The sequence below is a fragment of the Littorina saxatilis genome, linkage group LG10 (genome assembly GCF_037325665.1).
Source record: "Littorina saxatilis isolate snail1 linkage group LG10, US_GU_Lsax_2.0, whole genome shotgun sequence".
Lineage (NCBI taxonomy): Eukaryota > Metazoa > Mollusca > Gastropoda > Littorinimorpha > Littorinidae > Littorina > Littorina saxatilis.
This window is the reverse complement of record NC_090254.1, coordinates 13,488,597-13,508,596: the sequence shown is the minus strand read 5'-3', so window position 1 is coordinate 13,508,596 and position 20,000 is coordinate 13,488,597. Positions and strand designations below refer to the sequence as shown.

Genomic DNA, 20,000 nt, shown 5'->3' with positions numbered 1-20,000 from the left:
GCCTGCGGTACAAACTCCATGTCTCACACATATCTTCTATGTAAATAGGCATCACACCAGTACACCAGGGTCAGGTGTTAACTATTGGTGCCTACGGTACAAACTCCATGTCTCACACATATCTTCTATGTAAATAGGCATCACACCAGTACACCAGGGTCAGGTGTTAACTATTGGTGCCCGCGGTACAAACTCCATGTCTCACACATATCTTCTATGTAAATAGGCATCACACCAGTACACCAGGGATGGCCAAATCTCAACATTTTTAACTCGCCAACCGCCAGAAATGTCGATGGCCCGGTACATAGCCTACCAGTTGCTGCATCTGCAGTGCTTATATGGTTTTGAAACTCGATAGTACGACCAAAATTGTTGCATTGGACCAGAATGTTCACTGGCCAGCCGGGCGAGTTGCCAGTTGGTTTGGATTTTAATGGACGATGGAGTCATTGAAGATGCAAACAAGTGCTATTTAGGAAATTGCTAATTATGTGTTATCAAATTTTTCTTATCAAAGTTGCAATGCCTTATTAATTTTGACACACAAACTCTTTTACAAGGCCCACATAAAACCCCACATTGATTATGCTTCTATAGTCTGGGACGGGTGTAGTGAGGTTCACTTGAAGAAGTCGCCGGCTCCAGCGAAGAGCTGATAAGTTAATTCTGCCCAGTTCATCTCTTCCTACCAACAAAAAGATGGAAAGTATAGGGATGTTAAGCTCAAAGAAGCAGATTTTAATGAATGTTCATTTATGTACAAGTCGTCTATCACGAAGCCCCAACCTATCTTATACAACTCTTCAAATCATCTCCGTCATATTATCCAAACACTAGAAATAACCTTGTTTTGCCAAGGCCCCGCATTTTTAATATGGTGCATAACTTTGGAAATCACTGCCTGTAAATATCAGGTCATGTATGTCATTATCTTCTTTTAAAGTCCGTCCTTAATTGAGCACGAAGTCGACTTGGCGAAGCTTCGCGAAGTCTTTATACCGAAAACCCACAGCTACGGGGAAGTAATTTACAGTACTCTACTTTGCTTCGTAAGTTTTCACATGCGAAGCTACGCCGTAGCTCTGCGACGAAGTTGGTTTTTTTGTCAGAAGAGTGCTTTTTGATTCAAGATGGACGGAGAAATCACACTCGAAAGAGCAGAGTGCATTCCCTTGGACTTCGCGCGAAGCTATGCTGAAATTAGTTCAATTAAAGCCCAAGTCCGTCCCAAATGGTTTACAGAACGATTTAAATCTTCTCAAGAAAAAAGCAGTTCTAACCTTATCGAACACACATGCAATAGCATTTACTGAATAGCATTAAATGACACAGTTCGTTTGAATGGCTATTTAGCTCGCGTAAACCACACACCTGTTTTCGTGGATTATCTAACCCCTGGTCGAGCCATCGTGAACCCGTGTGATCCACAAAGTTTCCTTTTTTTACAATTTAGTAGTCAGTTTGTGATTTCAATGCGACTCACTGTATCTGCAATAGCACGTTATTGTGTACCCCTGAATCTAAAACACAACAAACGGCTGCGAGTCACACGAACTAAGCGGTGGCGGTTGACCGTTCAAAGAAACTGGCGACATGCAGAACATTCGTCTGCTACGAGAAACACGTTTTGCGGGACACGCTTCCGGGCTACCTTTTTTTAAACTTTCAAAACTTCGAGTTGTACTGATCTTGTCTTGATGAAAAAAGAATTCTTTTATGATTGAAGAATGTTTGTGTAACAAGCTGTCAATTTATTATTTAGATTTTAAAAGTTAGGAAAACGCCAAAACGAGCCGTACGATTGTCTGATCAGACAATCCGGCTGGCCACGCAAAAATAAATTCTTTTTTGAAAATTGCTCACTCTTTACGGAGGGCACCAAGGATGTTCTTCAGCGGTGAGTGTTTAAACGAAAGGGTGTTTGTACTGTGTGCCTGACAGTGTCTGTGATGGTTTACGGGAAGCTGAGTGTGCCTCTAAGGGACGAATTCTCGTTCCGGAAGCTTCGCGAAGTGAGCTATGCGAAGTCGACTTCGTCCAATTCAGGACATGCTTTAAGACAGCTCCGAAAGCACCTCTCTAACGACTAAGTGTGTTCTGTGTATGTGCATACTGTGTGTGTGTGTGTGTGTGTGTGTGTGTGTGTGTGTGTGTGTGTGTGTGTGTGTGTGTGTGTGTGGTGTGTGTGTGTGTGTGTGTGTGTGTCATAGTTTGTGTCATAGTGTTTGTAAGTGTGTGAGTGTGTAATACCGGTGTGCGCCTGTGTGTGTGTGTGTGTGTGTGTGTGTGTGTGTGTGTGTGCCGTGTGTGTGTGTCAGGTATGTATGCATGCGTGCGTGCGTGAATGCGAGCAAGTGAGTGTGTGTGTGTGTGTGTGTGTGTGTGCATAGACCTATATATCTAAATATAGGTCCCGTGTGTGTGTGTGTGTGTGTGTGTGTGTGTCAGTGTCAGCCTGTGCCACGGCGTGTGTGTGTGTGTGTGTGTGTGTGCGCATGTATGTGCGCATGTATGTGTTAAAACAGTTGTTTTGCGAAGGTCAGTCTCACGTAAGTTACAGAATTCATCATGGTCCTTGTTTCGGGACCCTCCACTGAAGCAGAGCGACTGTGGGGAACCCTATAAACAAACAAGTCGCGTAAGGCGAAATTACTACATTTATTCAATCTGTCGAACTCACTGCATTGTTTCACCAAGACCGTATAGCATCGTCAGGCCCCCGCACGTCGAAAAGGCGGTGAAATTGGCAAGCCAGTACAGCGCTGTAGCGGTTGCGCTTAGCAGGATAGCACGCTTTTCTGTATCTCTAATCTTTTTAACTTTCTGAACTTGTTTTTAATCCTAACAAAAGATATCTTTATGTTTTTGGAATCAGCAACCAACAAGGAATAAGATGAAAATTGTTTTTAAATCGATTTATGAAATTTGATTTTAATAATTTTCTTATTTTTAAATTTCAGAGCTTGTTTTTGATTCAAATATAACATATTTATATGTTTTTGGAATCTGGAAATGACGAAGAATAAGATGACATTATTGTGGATTGTTTTCTAAAAAAATAATTTTAATTACAGTTTTCAGATTTTTAATGACCAAACTCATCAGTTAGTTTTTAAGCCTCCAAGCTGAAATGCAATACCAAAGTCCGGCCTTCGTCGAACATTGCTTGACCAAACTTGCAATCAATTTGATCAAAAATTGAAGGCGTGACAGTGCGGCCTCAACTTTTACTAAAAGCCGACCTCATCAAAGACAAAGCTGCAGATTTTTCACTTCGTCTTTCTTCTTTCTTTATTTGGTGTTTAACGTCGTTTTCAACCACGAAGGTTATATAGCGACGGGGAAAGGGGGTAGAGGGGATAGAGCCACTTGTCAATTGTTTCTTGTTCACAAAAGCACTAATCAAAAATTTGCTCCAGGAGCTTGCAACGTAGTACAATATATTACCTTACTGGGAGAATGCAAGTTTCCAGTACAAAGGACTTAGCATTTCTTACATACTGCTTGACTAAAATCTTTACAAAAATGGACTATATTCTATACAAGAAACACTTAACAAGGGTAAAATGAGAAACAGAATCCGTTAGTCGCCTCTTACGACATGCTGGGGAGCATCGGGTAAATTCTTCCCCCTAACCCGCGGGGGGATTTCACTTCGTCTTTGCATTGGCACCAGAAACACACACTAATTGGCAACCTTCCAAAGCCTCGTTTGAGGTTCGTCGAAACACTAAATTAACTTCAGGATGTTCAATCTTCTTTCATTACGTGACGTCACTTCAATGTGGCTGCTTCGCAAAATAGCCAATAGGCAATACTGAATAGTAACTTTATTTTACACGGCCGCGTGGCACTGTAAAACACATACTTTTGTGTTCTGGGGCCTATGGGATTTGCAAGGGAGAAAATTCGCTACAGACATTTTAACAACGACAGCTTTTGAATGACCAGAGTTGTTTCCCTTACTTTGTACTGATCTTCGTGGTTGCGGGCTTGACAGACTATTCAGGATCAGTCATATTCTTGATACCAGAAAAAATAAGTAAATACAGACCACAAGATAATAATAAATGTAACATATTCCCTTAAAGAAAGGGCCAGTGAAATAAACAAATAAATGAATAAACTTAGGAAGCTTTAACAAAATTAAAATAAAGATGACTGACAAACATAAAATTGCACAGGTGAATGACTGACCTTAACAACTTAAATATCTACGGCTAAAGTTTCTCGGATAAAAATGTCAATATTATTCCGACAAGACGGGTTTCACCTCAGCTCCTCCTCGTCCTTCACATGATGCTGCTGATCGTGGATTGTAGTCAAGTTGTTTCTTTTTTATATTTAGTCAAGTTTTGACTAAATATTTTAACATCGAGGGGGAATCGAAACGAGGGTCGTGGTGTATGTGCGTGCGTGTGTGTGTGTGTGTGTGTGTAGGTGGTTTTACCGACAAATGGGGACGATTGTCACTGGAGAGCAGTCAAATGGGGACGCTTCCGACAAACGGAGACGTCCCCATTTGTCGGCCCGTGCGACCCCATTTGACTGGATTTGAGCAGATTGAGCGACCCCATTTGACTGCTTCCTAGCATCCCTGTGGACAAACGGACTGGATTTTCACACAGATTCATACACAGATTTTAGCTCTGCACTTTGTGGTCTGCTCAACTAAACCATGTGATTTTTATCATGTGACTTCAAATGACTTTACAGTAACTGCTTTCATCAGAATTCAGTTTCTATTCAAATGCAGTCAAACTAAAACATTTATTTGAATTAAAGAAAAACAAAAGTTATTGCATTTAATATATTTTATTGAGAGTATTTTGAAAGAGTTCTGATTATTTGATCACGGTTTTTGTTGTTGTATTAAAACAAAAACAAACACAGAAACATATACATTCCTGTAAAAAAAAAAAATGATTACAATTATTTTGTTATGAGATTTATTTTAGGTTAATTCGAAGTGTTGTGTCTCATTATTACATCTTTTTTGTCGTGTTTATTGCAATTTTTATTTATTTTATTCATGTAACCCTAGGGGTTTTTTGAAATAAATATTGACTTGACTTGACTTATTGCGAAGTATGAACCGCGTAGGTGCTTTCTTGTTACTTTTAATTTAATAAATGTCATAATACTACCAAGATAAAGAGAGATGTACGGAGGAAGGGAGATAAATGGGGAGGAAGAGAGATATATAGGAATGGACTGAGTGAAAGGGATGGAGAGAGAAGGAGAAAAGAAGGGAGGGAGAGGGAGAGAGAGAGGGGGGGGGGGGGAAGATTTGGTGGGATTGAGGGAGGGAAAGAAGAAGAAAGAGATAGGGAGTGTGGAAGGGAGGGAGAGAGGAAGAGAGGGAGGGAGGGAAAGAAATATTGGGGTGGAATGAATGAGAGGGGGGAGAGAGTGAGAGGTACGGAGGAAGGGAGAAAGAGAGAGGGAGCAAAGGAGGGAGGGAGAGAGAGAGGTAAGGAGGGAGAGAGAGAGGGAGCAAAGGAGGGAGGGAGAGAGAGAGGTACGGATGAAGGGAGGGAGAGAGAGAGGGAGCAAAGGAGGGAGGGAGAGAGAGGGAGCACAGGAGGGAGTGAGAGAGAGAGGTACGGAGGGAGGGAGAAAGAGAGAGAGAGGGAGCAAAGGAGGGAGGGAGAGAGATAGGTAAGGAGGGTGGGAGAAAGAGAGGGAGCAAATGAGGGAGAGAGAGAGAGAGATACGGAGGGAGGGAGAAAGAGAGAGGGAGCAAAGGAGGTAGGGGGAGAGAGAGGTAAGGAGGGAGAGAGAGAGGGAGCAAAGGAGGGAGGGAGAGAGAGAGGTACGGAGGAAGGGAGGGAGAGAGAAAGGTACGGAGGAAGGGAGGGAGAGAGAGAGGTACGGATGAAGGGAGGGAGAGAGAGAGGTACGGATGAAGGAAGGGAGAGAGAGAGGTACGGAGAAAGAGAGTGAGAGAGAGATAGAGGGAGCAAAGGAGGGAGGGAGAGAGAGAGGTATGCCGGAAGGGAGACAGAGAGAGGGGGCAAAGAAGGGAGGGAGAGAGGTACGGAGGAAGGGAGAGAGAGAGAGGGAGCAAAGGAGGGAGGGAGATAGAGAGGTATGGAGGAAGGGAGAGAGAGGCAGCAAAGGAGGGAGGGAGAGAGAGAGAAGTACGGAGGGAGGGAGAGAGAGAGGGAGCAAAGGACAGACAGATAGAGAGAGAGGTAAGGAGGGAGGGAGAGAGAGATGGAGCAAAGAAGGGAGGGAGAGAGAGAGTTACGGAGGGAGGAAGAGAGAGAGAGGCAGCAAAGGAGGGAGGGAGAGAGAGAGGTAAGGAGGGAGGGAGAAAGAGAAGGAGCAAAGGAGGGAGGAAGAGAGAGAGGTACGGAGGGAGGAAGAGAGAGAGGTACGGAGGGAGGGAGAGAGAGAGAGAGAGGGAGCAAAGGAGGGAGGGAGAGAGATAGGTAAGGAGGGAGGGAGAGAGAGAGGGAGCAAAAGAGGGAGGGAGAGAGAGGTACGGAGGAAGGGAGAGAGAGAGAGAGGGAGCAAAAGAGGGAGGGAGAGAGAGAGAGAGGTACGGAGGAAGGGAGAGAGAGAGAGGGAGCAAAAGAGGGAGAGAGAGGTAAGAAGGAAGGGAGAAAGAGAGAGGGAGCAAAGGAGGGAGGGAGAGAGAGAGGTAAGGAGGGAGAGAGAGAGGTAAGGAGGGAGAGAGAGAGGGAGCAAAGGAGGGAGGTAGAGCGAGAGGTACGGAGGAAGGGAGGGAGAGAGAGAGAGGGAGCACAGGAGGGAGTGAGAGAGAGAGGCAGGGAGGGAGAGAGGGAGACAGAGGGAGCAAAGGAGGGAGGGAGAGAGAGATAGGTAAGGAGGGTGAGAGAAAGAGAGGGAGCAAAGGAGGGAGGGAGAGAGAGAAAGGTAAGGAGGGTGAGAGAAAGAGAGGGAGCAAAGGAGGGAGAGAGAGATACGGACGGAGGGAGAAAGAGAGAGGAAGCAAAGGAGGGAGGGAGAGAGAGAGGTACGGAGAAAGGGAGGGAGAGAGAAAGGTACGGAGGAAGGGAGGGAGAGAGAGAGAGAGGTAGAGAGTAAGGGAGGGAGAGAGAGAGGTACGGAGAAAGAGAGTGAGAGAGAGATAGAGGGAGCAAAGGAGGGAGGGAGAGAGAGAGGTATGGAGGAAGGGAGAGAGAGAGAGGGGGCAAAGATGGAGGGAGAGAGAGAGGTACGGAGGAAGGGAGAGAGAGAGAGAAAGGAGGGAGGGAGATAGAGAGGTATGGAGGAAAGGAGAGAGAGGGAGCACAGGAGGGAGGGAAAGAGAGAGGTATGGATGAAGGGAGAGAGAGAGGGAGCAAAGGAGGGAGGGAGAGAGGTACGGAGGAAGGGAGAGAGAGAGGGAGCAAAGGAGAGAGGGAGAGAAAGGTACGGAGGAAGGAAGAGAGAGAGAGAGAGGGAGCAAAGGAGGGAGGGAGAGAGAGAGATACGGAGGAAGGGAGGGAGAGAGAGAGGTACGGAGGAAGGGAGGGAGAGAGAGAGGTACGGAGAAAGGGAGGGAGAGAGAGAGGGAGCAAAGGAGGGAGGGAGAGAGAGAGGTACGGAGGAAGGGAGGGAGAGAGAGGGAGCAAAAGAGGGAGGGAGAGGGAGAGGTACGGGGGAAGGGAGGGAGAGAGAGAGGTACGGAGAAAGGGAGGGAGAGAGGTACGGAGGAAGGGAGAGAGAGAGAGAGGGAGCAAAGGAGGGAGCGAGAGAGAGAGAGGTACGGAGAAAGGGAGGGAGAGAGGTACGGAGGAAAGGAGAGAGAGAGAGAGGGAGCAAAGGAGGGATCGAGAGAGAGAGAGGTACGGAGAAAGGGAGGGAGAGAGGTACGAAGGAAGGGAGGGAGAGAGAGAGGGAGCAAAGGAAGGAGGGAGAGAGAGAGGTACGGAGAAAGAGAGGGAGAAAGAGAGAGAGGTACGAAGGAAGGGAGGGAGAGAGACAGGTACGGAGGAAGGGAAGGAAAGAAAGAGGTACGCAGAAACGGAGGGAGAGAGAGAGAGGGAGCAAAGGAGGGAGGGAGAGAGAGGGAGCAAAGGAGGGAGGGAGAAAGAAAGGTACGGAGGAAGGGAGGGAGAGAGAGAGAGCAAAGGAGGGAGGGAGAGAGAGAGGTATGGAGGAAGGGAGAGAGAGAGAGGGAGCAAAGGGGGGAGGGAGAGAGAGAGGTACGGAGGAAGGGAGAGAGAGAGGGAGCAAAGGAGGGAGGGAGAGAAAGGGGTATGGAGGAAGGGAGAGAGAGAGAGTGAGCAAAGGAGGGAGGGAGAGAGAGAGGTACGGAGGAAGAGAGAGAGAGAGAGGGAGCAAAGGAGAGAGGGAGAGAAAGGTACGGAGGAAGGAAGAGAGAGATAGGGAGCAAAGGAGGGAGGGAGAGAGAGGTATGGAGGAAGGGAGAGAGAGAGAAAGGGAGCAAAGGAGGGAGGGAGAGAGAGAGAGATACGGAGGAAGGGAGGGAGAGAGAGAGGTATGGAGGAAGGGAGGGAGAGAGAGAGGCACGGATAAAGGGAGGGAGAGAGAGAGGGAGCAAAGGAGGGAGGGAGAGAGAGAGGTACGGAGGAGGGAGGGACAGAGAGGGAGCAAAGGAGGGAGGGAGAGAGAGGTATGGAGGAAGGGAGAGAGAGAGAGAGGTATGGAGGAAGGGAGGGAGGGAGAGAGGGGTATGGAGGAAGGGAGAGAGAGGGAGCAGCAAAGGAAGAGGGAGAGAGAGAGGTACGGAGGAAGGGAGAGAGAGAGAGGGAGCAAAGGAGGGAGGGAGAGAGAGGGAGCACAGGAAGGGGGGAGAGAGAGGGGAATGGAGGAAGGGAGAGAGAGTCAGAGAGAGGGAGAAAAGGAGGGAGGGAGAGAGAGAGGTACGGTGGAAGGGAGAGAGAGAGAGGAAGCAAATAAGGGAGGGAGAGAGAGAGGTATGGAGGAAGGGAGAGAGAGCAAAGGAGGGAGGGAGATAGAGGGAGCAAAGGAGGGAGAGAGAGAGGTACGGAGGAAGAGAGGGAGATAGAGAGGTACGGAGGAAGGGAGGGAGATAGAGAGGTACGGAGGAAGGGAGGGAGAGAGAGTGGTACGGAGAAGGAGAGAGAGAGAGGGAGCAAAGCAGGAAGGGGGAGAGAGGGAGCAAAGGAGGAAGAGAGAGAGGTATGGAGGAAAGGAGAGAGAGGGAGCAAATGAAGGAGGGAGGGAGAGGGAGCAAAGGAGGGAGGGAGAGAGAGAGAGGTACGGAGGAAGGGAGAGAGAGGTACGGAGAGAGGGATGGAGAGAGAGAGAGGGAGCAAAGGAGGGAGGGAGAGAGAGAGAGGTACGGAGGAAGGGAGGGAGAGAGAGGGAGCACATAAGGGAGGGAGAGAGAGAGGGAGAGAGAGACAGACAGACAGACAGACAGACAGACAGACAGACAGACAGACAGACAGTTTTCACGCAAAAATGTTGTAAGGGTTGTGGCGTGGTGGAAAGGCGTTTACCTCCGAAGCCGGTTTTTCTTCACTACGCAGAAGACAGAAACTGCAGAGCCGCTCTTCACTAAACTTTAAGTCTCTGTCTGACTGTTTGTAAACCAAATGTGGCTCTGATTGTATAACTTTTAAAGGCACAGTAAGCCTCCCGTAAACCATCACAGAGCTCCCCGAGCGTCTACATACAGTACAAGCATACTTCCATTTGAACGCTCAGCGAACGGGAACATCCTGGCTGCTTTCTGTCGAGCGTGAGAAATTTTCAAAGAATTTATTTTCGTGGACTTGGGCTGCTACAACAATGGCGCCTCGTTTTGGTGCTGGACGGCTGTTGTGATACCGGAAATCACGCCCGGACAGTAAGCCTCCCGTAAACCATCACAGATACTGTCAGGCTTTTACACACAGTACAAACACGCTTCCATTTGAACACTCACCGAACGGGAACATCCTAGGTCCCCTACGTAAAGAGCGAGCAATTTTCAAAGAAATAATTTTTCGGATTGTCTCCATCTCAATCGGACCCATCCTGAACTCAGGTCAAAAATGAGTTACTTCCCTTCAACTGGCGATATCCGAGGAGCGATGATTATCAGAATGATTCGGACCGTGGTGCGTTTTGGCGCTAGACCTAACTTTTAAAATCTAAATAATAAATTCTCAGCTTGTTACACAAACATTCTTAAATCATAAAAGAATTCTTTTTTCATCAAGACAAGATCAGTACAATTCGAAGTTTTGAAAGTTTGAAAAGCCCGAAAGCAGGGTCACGCAAGGTCGTGATTTTCGTAGCAGACGACGGTTTATAGGCAGTCAAAAGCCATCGCCAGAGTTCTTATGAATCACATTCGTTTTGTTCGTGAAAAGTCAGAGGTACATAACGTGCTATTGCAGATAAGCTCACAGCGAGCCCCATTCAAATTACAACTTTTACAAACTGACGACTGCATTCAGTGAAAAAGGGAAACTGGATCACACGGGTTCACGATGGCTCAGGGGTAAGATAAACCACGCAAAAATAAATTCTTTGAAAATTGCTCGCTCAGTCTTTACGTAGGGCACCTAGGATGTTCCCGTTTGATGAGCGTTCAAATGGAAGGGTGTTTGTACTGTGTGTAAAAGCCTGACAGTATCTGTGATAGTTTACGGGAGGCTTACTGTGCCTTTAACATCATTGGGATGAAATAAACACTCGATTTTATCGTCCCATCCCCCCAGATTACGTATGTGGACCCCACTTATACCAAGGTGATACAAAGTACTCAATTTTATCCAATCTTAACAGATATTTTTAAATATCTTATCACCCCCACTCCCGTCATCCTTCTGTTTTTAACCAGCTCCCGATTTTTTTTTACATTTTGTAAAAATTTTTTTAACTATCGTATAAACCAATAATAGGCAATTTAGACCTTAATTTAAGCCCCTTAATTTTCGTTCGTTCGGTGTTTTTTTCCCTATAACCCAGATCATGTTCTTAAAAGGCTAACAATACATGCCTATGGGACATGAATATATTTTGTCTGGTCGTAAGGAGTTTGAGATGAAAAGTGTTGTTTGACGCCAGCGCGGTAAAACTAGTATAGACATGTCCCTGTGTGTTACGATGACATCAGAGTTTAAACTGTTCTTTTTCTAAATTATTGTGGTTATCATTCTTAATTAGCGAGCCAATCCATCAGAGAAAAATGAAAAAAAAGAAGTCATTTTCTCATGTCTCAAGGGAAAACCAGTGCCTTGCCTGTCTAAAATCACCTCCCGTTTGAGGAATTTTGCAGCCAGCGCAGTTACTTACAAGATATATTAACGTCCTACAGGCATAGATTGTTGGCCTCGGACAGGACTGGGGTAATATGATAAAAAAAAAATAGAGGAGGAAAAGAAAAGGGCAAGATCAAGCAAGCCCGACCGTGATAGGACCCAGGACCCACTCTCCATGAGTACGGGAGGGGGGGGGGGGGGCAATAAGAGATATATGTTAAGGTCCTTGTAAGAGGAGTATTCATAATATTTCCTTTATATACGTTGACTTCCTAAGGGAAGGACCATTAAAAACATGGACTTTAATTCAATTATAGTTTCGTTAAAAAATGATAAAACTCGGGACCACCTGTTAAAAGGTTTAAAAGTGACAACATTGTAAGAAAAAATATAAAGAACATGCGCAAACACGTAATACTGACCTATAGGGAAGTAAAATTGAGAGAAAACAGCTATCCTCTCGTTAATGTAAACATGTTTTAATGTAGAGACCAAAGAGCAATGTACTTACGTTAAAATGACGAACACGGAACGAATAACAGCGACGTTTCGACCTAAGGGTCTTCTTCAGGCACAAAAACACAAAAATACACACACAAAAAAGAAGAAGAAAGACGATAGATCAAACGAAGAGAAGAATAACTGACAAAACAACTGCACTGCACAAACCAACAAATGACAAAGACTTTGTCATTTGTTGGTTTGTGCAGTGCAGTTGTTTTGTCAGTTATTCTTCTCTTCGTTTGTTCTATCGTCTTTCTTCTTCTTTTTTGTGTGACTTTGTCATTTGTTGGTTTGTGCAGTGCAGTTGTTTTGTCAGTTATTCTTCTCTTCATTTGTTCTATCGTCTTTCTTCTTCTTTTTTGTGTGACTTTATCATTTGTTGGTTTGTGCAGTGCAGTTGTTTTGTCAGTTATTCTTCTCTTCATTTGTTCTATCGTCTTTCTTCTTCTTTTTTGTGTGACTTTGTCATTTGTTGGTTTGTGCAGTGCAGTTGTTTTGTCAGTTATTCTTCTCTTCATTTGTTCTATCGTCTTTCTTCTTCTTTTTTGTGTGTGTATTTTTGTGTTTTTGTGCCTGAAGAAGACCCTTAGGTCGAAACGTCGCTGTTATTCGTTCCGTGTTCGTCATTTTAACGTGAGTACATTGCTTTTTGGTCTCTGTATTGTTCCCTCTCACGTGCAGTCGCCATTGTTTAATACATGTTTTAATGTGTTTTGTATAATCCGGAAGCAGGAGTTTAAAACCTATATATATATTAAGGGAAAAGTCTGGGTTGTGGCACTCGATCACTAGGTGGGGCACTGCCCTTCGCTCCCTGTTACCCGAGTCCCAATCCTCGTGGTAAGGCGTCCGCCCCGTGATCGGGAGGTCGTGGGTTCGAACCCCGGCCGGGTCATACCTAAGACTTTAAAATTGGCAATCTAGTGGCTGCTCCGCCTGGCGTCTGGCATTATGGGGTTAGTGCTGGACTGGTTGGTCAGGTATCAGAATAATGTGACTGGGTGAGACATGAAGCCTGTGCTGCGATTTCTGTCTTGTGTGTGGCGCACGTTATATGTCAAAAGCAGCACCGCCCTGATATGGCCCTTCGTGGTCGGCTGGGCGTTAAGCAAACAAACAAACAAACCCGAGTGCCAACAACAATAGGATGAGCATCAGAAGTGAAGATAAAGAGGGAATTTTTTTCTCTGAGCGCGCGCCAGCAAGCAGGATGTCTCAGCACTGAAGCGGTAATAGTATGATCTAATTACAGGCGATGGGTTTATGGGTCACGTGATTATATATATGAAGTCTTATATCGCGCGCGTATCTCCAGACTCGGACTCAAGGCGCAGGGATCTATTTATGCCGTGTGAGATGGAATTATTTACACAATACATCACGCATTCACATCGACCAGCAGATCGCAGCCATTTCGGCGCATATCCTACTTTTCACGGCCTATTATTCCAAGTCACACGGGTATTTTGGTGGACATTGTTTTATCTATGCCTATACAATTTTGCCAGGAAAGACCCTTTTGTCAATCGTGGGATCTTTAACGTGCACACCCCAATGTAGTGTACACGAAGGGACCTCGGTTTTTCGTCTCATCCGAAAGACTAGCACTTGAACCCACCACCTAGGTTAGGAAAGGGGGGAGAAAATTGCTAACGCCCTGACCCAGGGTCGAACTCGCAACCTCTCGCTTCCGAGCGCAAGTGCGTTACCACTCGGCCACCCAGTCCACGTGATGTGGGGGCGGACCCAAACATTGGTTGATACTTACTGTGTTGACATTAGTTCATTGGCCCCGCCCCAACATCATATGACTTACTAATCCATGGGCTATCATTGGTTCATGTTTTTGGCGCTAAACTATCTGACAGGTAAAGAACTATTTTGATGTGACACGTTATTACTTGGTGCAAATACGCGCAGTGTTTAAAACCACTTGGCGGACAGAACTGTGCATTCTCACAATTCGACACTTACTACATCCATAATAACCACACCGTTGATCAATCGCTGAGAAATGGCACAAATGACAGTTGGGGAAAACATTCAGAAGTTGGAATGATCTTACCGAACGGCTGGCAGACTTTTTCAGAAAGAACGATTTGGTGTACGTGGTCAAATACAGTCGTGCTGTTCAACTTGCGAACAAGAATTCAAAACAGCCTTTTCCAGACGAACTGAAGTATGCATACGCAAAACTTGTGTGCAAGTACTCAGGAAAAGGACGACTCACAGGCCGAGGTGCGAAGAGGAGCAATGGGTAAGCGGATTAATATTTAGTTGCTATACTTCTTATGCGTCCTTGTCACAGATAGTAACTCGTATGAATGTTTAATTTTAATATTATTATTATTATTTTTTTTTTTAGGTTTACAATGTTTCAACATTCATTCCAGTATCGACTGACATTTTAACGAGTGCAAAAAGTCTGTCTGTCTGTCTGTCTGTCTGTCTGTCTGTCTGTCTGTCTGTCTGTCTGTCTGTCTGTCTGTCTGTCTGTCTGTCTGTCTCTCTCTCTCTCTCTCTCTCTCTCTCTCTCTCTCTCTCTCTCTCTCTCTCTCTCTCTGCGCGCACTTCTTCTTCTTCTTCTTTGTCGGACAGATTTTTCACACAAATGACCAGGAAACCAGATTACGTAAGCCGTGTCAGCTGTACCCTTTGTAAAAGTCAGCGTAGCTCGAGAACGGCATTGAAGTATTTTCGGTGTTCTTTACCTTGCCCAGGAAGCAGCGCACACTCGAGTCAAGGACGTCGTAAAATGGCCCTCGGTCAAGTTTTCACCGAGAACCATTTTATGATGTCCTTAACAATTATGTGTTAGTCGGCTTAGAATATGCGCGCAGGTTTCAAAGTTTTGATCCATTCGATTATCTCAACAGACATCCTTTGATTGTAAAGTTGAATGCGGGCACATGATGGTTGAAAATACTTAACTTGAAAGTTTCCCGCTGTGGTAGATTTTTAGGATGGTTGTCACACAGGCAGCGACGGCTTTACTGGTCGGACCCAGTTGTGCGTTACCTCGCTTTTGCCTTTAATGACTGACTGACTGGCTGACTTTGGGGATTAACGTCCTCTTAGGTAACTAGGATCTATTTGGGAAAATTTACTGTGATACTGTAAGAGGAGCAAGAAAAGAAAAGAAAAAATATTTTTAACAAAAATAGGGGATGAGGGGGGGGGGGGTAGATGGGGGGAGGGATGAGACCTGGGAACTAGTTTTTAGAAGTTATGCAATAAAACATTTAAACATTGTAGGCTCAGACCACTTCGCCGTATTTAATCTTAGACACTGTACGTTATTAGACGCGAAAGTGCAATACTTAATGATCCGCTCAAAGCACTGTTGAAGCAACAATTTGTCTTTTGGTCGCAGATAAGGACATACTCTATCAAAACATGTGAATATACGTCTCAAGCATGACTAAACGCCCCGAAGGGCTCCGTCTAGTAACTCTATTTTTGATATCGTTTTTTAAATGTCAGCAATTTGCAATGAGGTCACCCATCATAAAATAAGGTTATTAATTATTTCCATACGCCATCTAAGTGAAACGGAGGCATTTTGTATCGCTGATTTTATTTACAAACTGCTCTTGCAGCGGATCATTTGATCGGAACTAAATAAGTAAAGTGAAAATAGGTAAATAAATATATAGATGGATAAATCAGAAAACAAGATTGCAAAACATAAACACGTTCATAAAACATGTTAGTTTCCACTATTGCCGTAAACAAGTTTTCTGCAAAAACATTGAAAGTCAAATACTGTTTTCGCCTCTGTTTCTTCTTGTTGATTTTTTACATTAATTTTAGTCAAGTCTTGTAGATTTTATCTTTGAAATATTTGCTTTGTGTTTCGTAACAGAATTAACTATGGTATTGTGTTGCTTAGTACTTGATGCATGAATTGGCGTCTCGCAGAATTAAACGCCGCTGAGGAAGGCCTGGCAACAGGTCGAAAATTTGGGCTGCCACTTGAAATTCTTTGTTAGGCTTTTCTTTTCCTTGATTGTGTTGACATCTCTCTCTCTCTCTCTCTCTCTCTCTCTCTCTCTCCTCTCTCTCTCTCTCTCTCTCTCTCTCTCTCTCTCTTTCTCTGTGTATGTGTGTGTGTGTGTATGTGTCTCTCTCTCTCTCTTTCTCTCTCTCCCCCTCTCTCTCTCTATTTTCTCTCTCTCTCTTTCTCTCTCTCTCAGTCACTCTCTCTCTCTCTCTCTCTCCTCTCTCTCTCTCTCTCTCTCTTTCCCTGCCTCACAAACACAAATACACACGCAAAGCAGCAGGCCGGGATGCGGCAAATTGGGTAAGGCAGACTGGGATACGGCAAGTTGGGAGAGGCAGGATGGGATGCCGCCAACGCATCTAGCGGTGCAAATTCTACAGGGGGGGGGGGGGGGGGGGCGTTCTTTTAAATCAAGTTTTGCCCAGTTTTGATTTTGCCGGTTTTGGTAATCCTACATTCCTCCGTGCGACAGCGGACTAAATGCGCATTTAAAACTATTTAGATGTTTTGACTTGGAGCGAAATAAATTAAAACATCTTGTTCGTTGTGCTTTTGTTTTAAATTAAAGCGTATTCCATTTCTAAATTAAATATCACTTGCCTGTTAACTCTTTATTGTTGTTGCAATAGTTGTATATACTTGGAAGAAAAAAAAGGCCTACAACGAGACAGTTATGGTAGTCTGATTTAGACCACCCAGATACGGTATTTGCAAAATATTTATCTCTTTTATATTATTTTTCAAAATTGTTGTTTATGAAATCAAAAAATCACATCGAAAAATGTCACTATTCGATGTTCCCTCACTTAATCTGGATGTGAAGGGCTTTCTTGAAGCAGACACCGGCGCTTGCTAAACGATTGCCGCTTAAGCGGAGGGGAGTCAAGCGTGATTAAGTGCCTGGCCTGCCAATTGACACCTACCGGCGAAAACACATAATAGGCCACAGTTTCTCTATTTTTCACATAACGTTTCACTCTTAAAGTTTTTAACAAAAGGTGGTCCTTAGTTTTAACATCTTTTTTGAAATAATATATGAATTAAAGATTATGCTTTTAATGGACACATTTTTCACACACATGACCAGGAAACCGGATTACGTAAGCCGTGTCAGCTGCAACCTTTGTAAAAGTCAACGTAACTCGAGGACGGCATTGAAGTACTTTCGGTGTTCTTTACATTGTCCAAGAAGCAACGCACATGAGTATACTTGACACACTCGGGTTGTGCTTGGTTTGGCCATTAACACTATCTAGTCAAGGACGTCGTAAAATGGCCCTCGGTCAAGTTTTCACCGAGAACCATTTTATGATGTCCTTGACTATTATGTGTTAGTCGGCTTAGAATATGCGCGCAGGTTTGAAAGTTTTGAACCATTCGATTATCTCAACAGACATCCTTTGATGTAGTGGAGTAGTGGTAGGTGTCACGAAATGGGATATAAGTCTGTGATAAAGGTGATGTTTATTATTATGAAAATGTTCGTGCAACCCACGCGCTTTTTCACGCTAGAAGCCAACAAAAAAGTTTATTTCATGTTGATTAATCACATTACTTATGAAAGTCTTATGTTTTCTCGTGCGCACGTGTGCGTGTGTGTGTGTGGGAAAATATTAAACAGCTGTGCTTTCATGTTACCATTCAGAGAGTGCTTTGATCATAATTAAGCTTTAAGCCCGCGTGAGAAACAGACGATACTTCTGCACGTATGGTTTGATATCTGCCGGGAACATTTTTTATGACTTGTATAATTTGACTGATTAGGCAAAGGGATTACACGAAACCGACTCAAGCCTTGTTGAATGTCAAAGAATTCAAGCATGCCGAAGTGTCTGTTCGGGCCTGAGGAAAAGCACCTTCGGTAACCGTTTCATGTCCAATCCTAAAACGTGTATGGGAATACTTTAAGCATAACATTCGGGTGGTTTTTTTCCGAATAGAAAATATATAATACATCCATGCGATTTTATGGAATAACTCTGTTAAGTGTTTTTGTTATTGTTGCCAGAACAGCATGATCATATTCTGTAAGATAAAATCGGTTATTGTCAGTTTGTTTGTTTCCTTTTGTACACAGCGAAAACAAAATCGAATAGAAATTATACATCCATGCATTTTTCATGGAATAACTCCCTGAAGTGGTGTTGTTGTTGTTGTTGTTGTTGTTGTTGTTGTTGTTGTTGTTGTTGTTGTTGTTGTTGTTGTTGTTGTTGTTGTTGTTGTTGTTGTTGTTGCGAGAACAGCATGATAATATTCTGTGAGATAAAATCGGCTTTTGTTAGTTTGTTTTATTTTGTACAATAAAGATATTAAACATTTTTCGCCAAGATTTCATGGTCTCGCCTAGGTGACAATGGCCGCAAGCATAAACGTTGTTTTGACCACGAGTTGAATGTATGTAAATTTCTATTTGTGTCCCCAGAATAAGATTCTATTTGGGACATGAGGTGGTTGTACGCTAAGAAAAAGCTGGGTGTGTGGGGGTGGGGCCGGGAGGATGACGGGAGTGGGGCTGTACAAGTTAAAAGTTGCGTTGATAAAAGTTATAAGCGTTTTGTATTGGGCGTTGAGAATCATCCAATACAATTGACACTGGACATTTGAAGACGCAACAGTGGTCGACACGGGGAGCATCATAAACACCGCCCAATTGGATTGCATGACTTGACCGTCCTGCAGTGATGTCGTTCTCGTCGGCTATTGGTCAGTGGATTTTGAGAGCGCACGTGCCGGACAATTAAGGTGTTCATATGATTGGTTAATACACTGACACGGTTCTCACCCCTTTGAGAGGTCGTGGCCTACATAAAGTTAGTTCGTTTCGCAAATTAGCAAAAGTCCTCAAAAAAGTCGATAGTCACAGAGACTCTGTGTTAAGAGATAAGAGATAAGATTTTATATAGTCCATGAGGGTAACCTCACAGAAATTCGGGCTGCTTTCTCCCTGGGGAAAGCGAGCTGCCATACAGTATACGGCGCTACCCATTTTTTTTCCCCTGCATGCGTGTATTCATGTTTCCAAGCCCTGAGACTTAATGCCGTGTGAGATGGAATTTTTTTACACTTTATTTCAAGTCACACGGGTATTTGGTGGACATTTTTATCTATGCCTATACAATTTTGCCAGGAAAGACCCTTTTGTCAATCGTGGGATCTTTAACGTGCACACCCCAATGTAGTGTACACGAAGGGACCTCGGTTTTTCGTCTCATCCGAAAGACTAGCACTTGAACCCACCACCTAGGTTAGGAAAGGGGGGAGAAAATTGCGGCCTGACCCAGGCCTGAACACGCAACCTCTCGCTTCCGAGCGCAAGTTCATAACAACCCAAGAACCAGAAGAAAAAGACCTGAGAGGCTACCTGGAGCTCTGCCTCACCTCTATGGTGACTGCTAGGCAGAAGCAGAGCCCCGAGGCTCTCATCAACTTATTAACGGATACCTCTGTTTTGTGACAAAAAATAAAGTGTCCGTCCCTAAACCAGACACCTATCTCATGGCCCTCAGCGCTCTCGCGGGGAGCAGAGATCTGTCGTCTGAGGAAATTCTCACAATTAAAAAAATCACTGTAAGTCCCTTGTAATTCTGGACTCCCTAAATGGGGGGCAAAATAAAATAAAGCCAGCATAAATATATGATCGTCATTTGTCAACGCTATTAACTTAAACAAAGGGGACACACAGCTCGCAGGTCGGGAAGGGCAGTGCCCCACCTCGCGGGCGTGTGCGTGTTTTTTTTTGTTTTTTTTTAAATTCCTGATGGTTTTAAACTCCTGTTTTCGGATTACACAATAAACATAAAAACATGATTATATAAACGAGAGGATAGCTGTTTCCTCTCTCAGGTAATACTGCTAATGTGACGTCGCCTCCCCTGCGACTATTGTAGTGGCGGGGAGGTCGACGGACAACGCAGATAGATCTTTTTATCCTATTTAAAATTAACAAATTGCCGCATAGCAACTCATGCGTGCGTCAATGAAATGATGTATCCAAATGTTACTACCCTATAGAAGATCAGTATTACGTTTTGCGCATGTTCTTTATATTTTTCTCACAATGTTGTCACTTTTAAACCTTCTAACAGGTGGTCCTGAGTTTTATCTTTTTCTTAACGAAACTAAAATTGAATTAAAAATCCATGTTTTTAATGGTCCTTCCCCTAGGAAGTCAACGCATATAAAGGAAAAATTATCCCCGAGTATATTTCTCATTGCCCCACCCCCCTCCCTTATTCATGGAGAGCGGGGCCGGGGTCCTATCACGGTCGGGATTGCTTGGTCTTCCCCTTTCTTTC

The 20,000-nt window shown here is 44.4% G+C and overlaps 1 protein-coding gene across 1 annotated transcript in view; it reads left to right on the top strand.

Annotated features, from left to right (window-relative positions):
• Positions 1-20,000, top strand: part of LOC138978212 (uncharacterized) — a 448,901-nt gene that overhangs the window by 694 nt on the left and 428,207 nt on the right. The window lies entirely within an intron of this gene.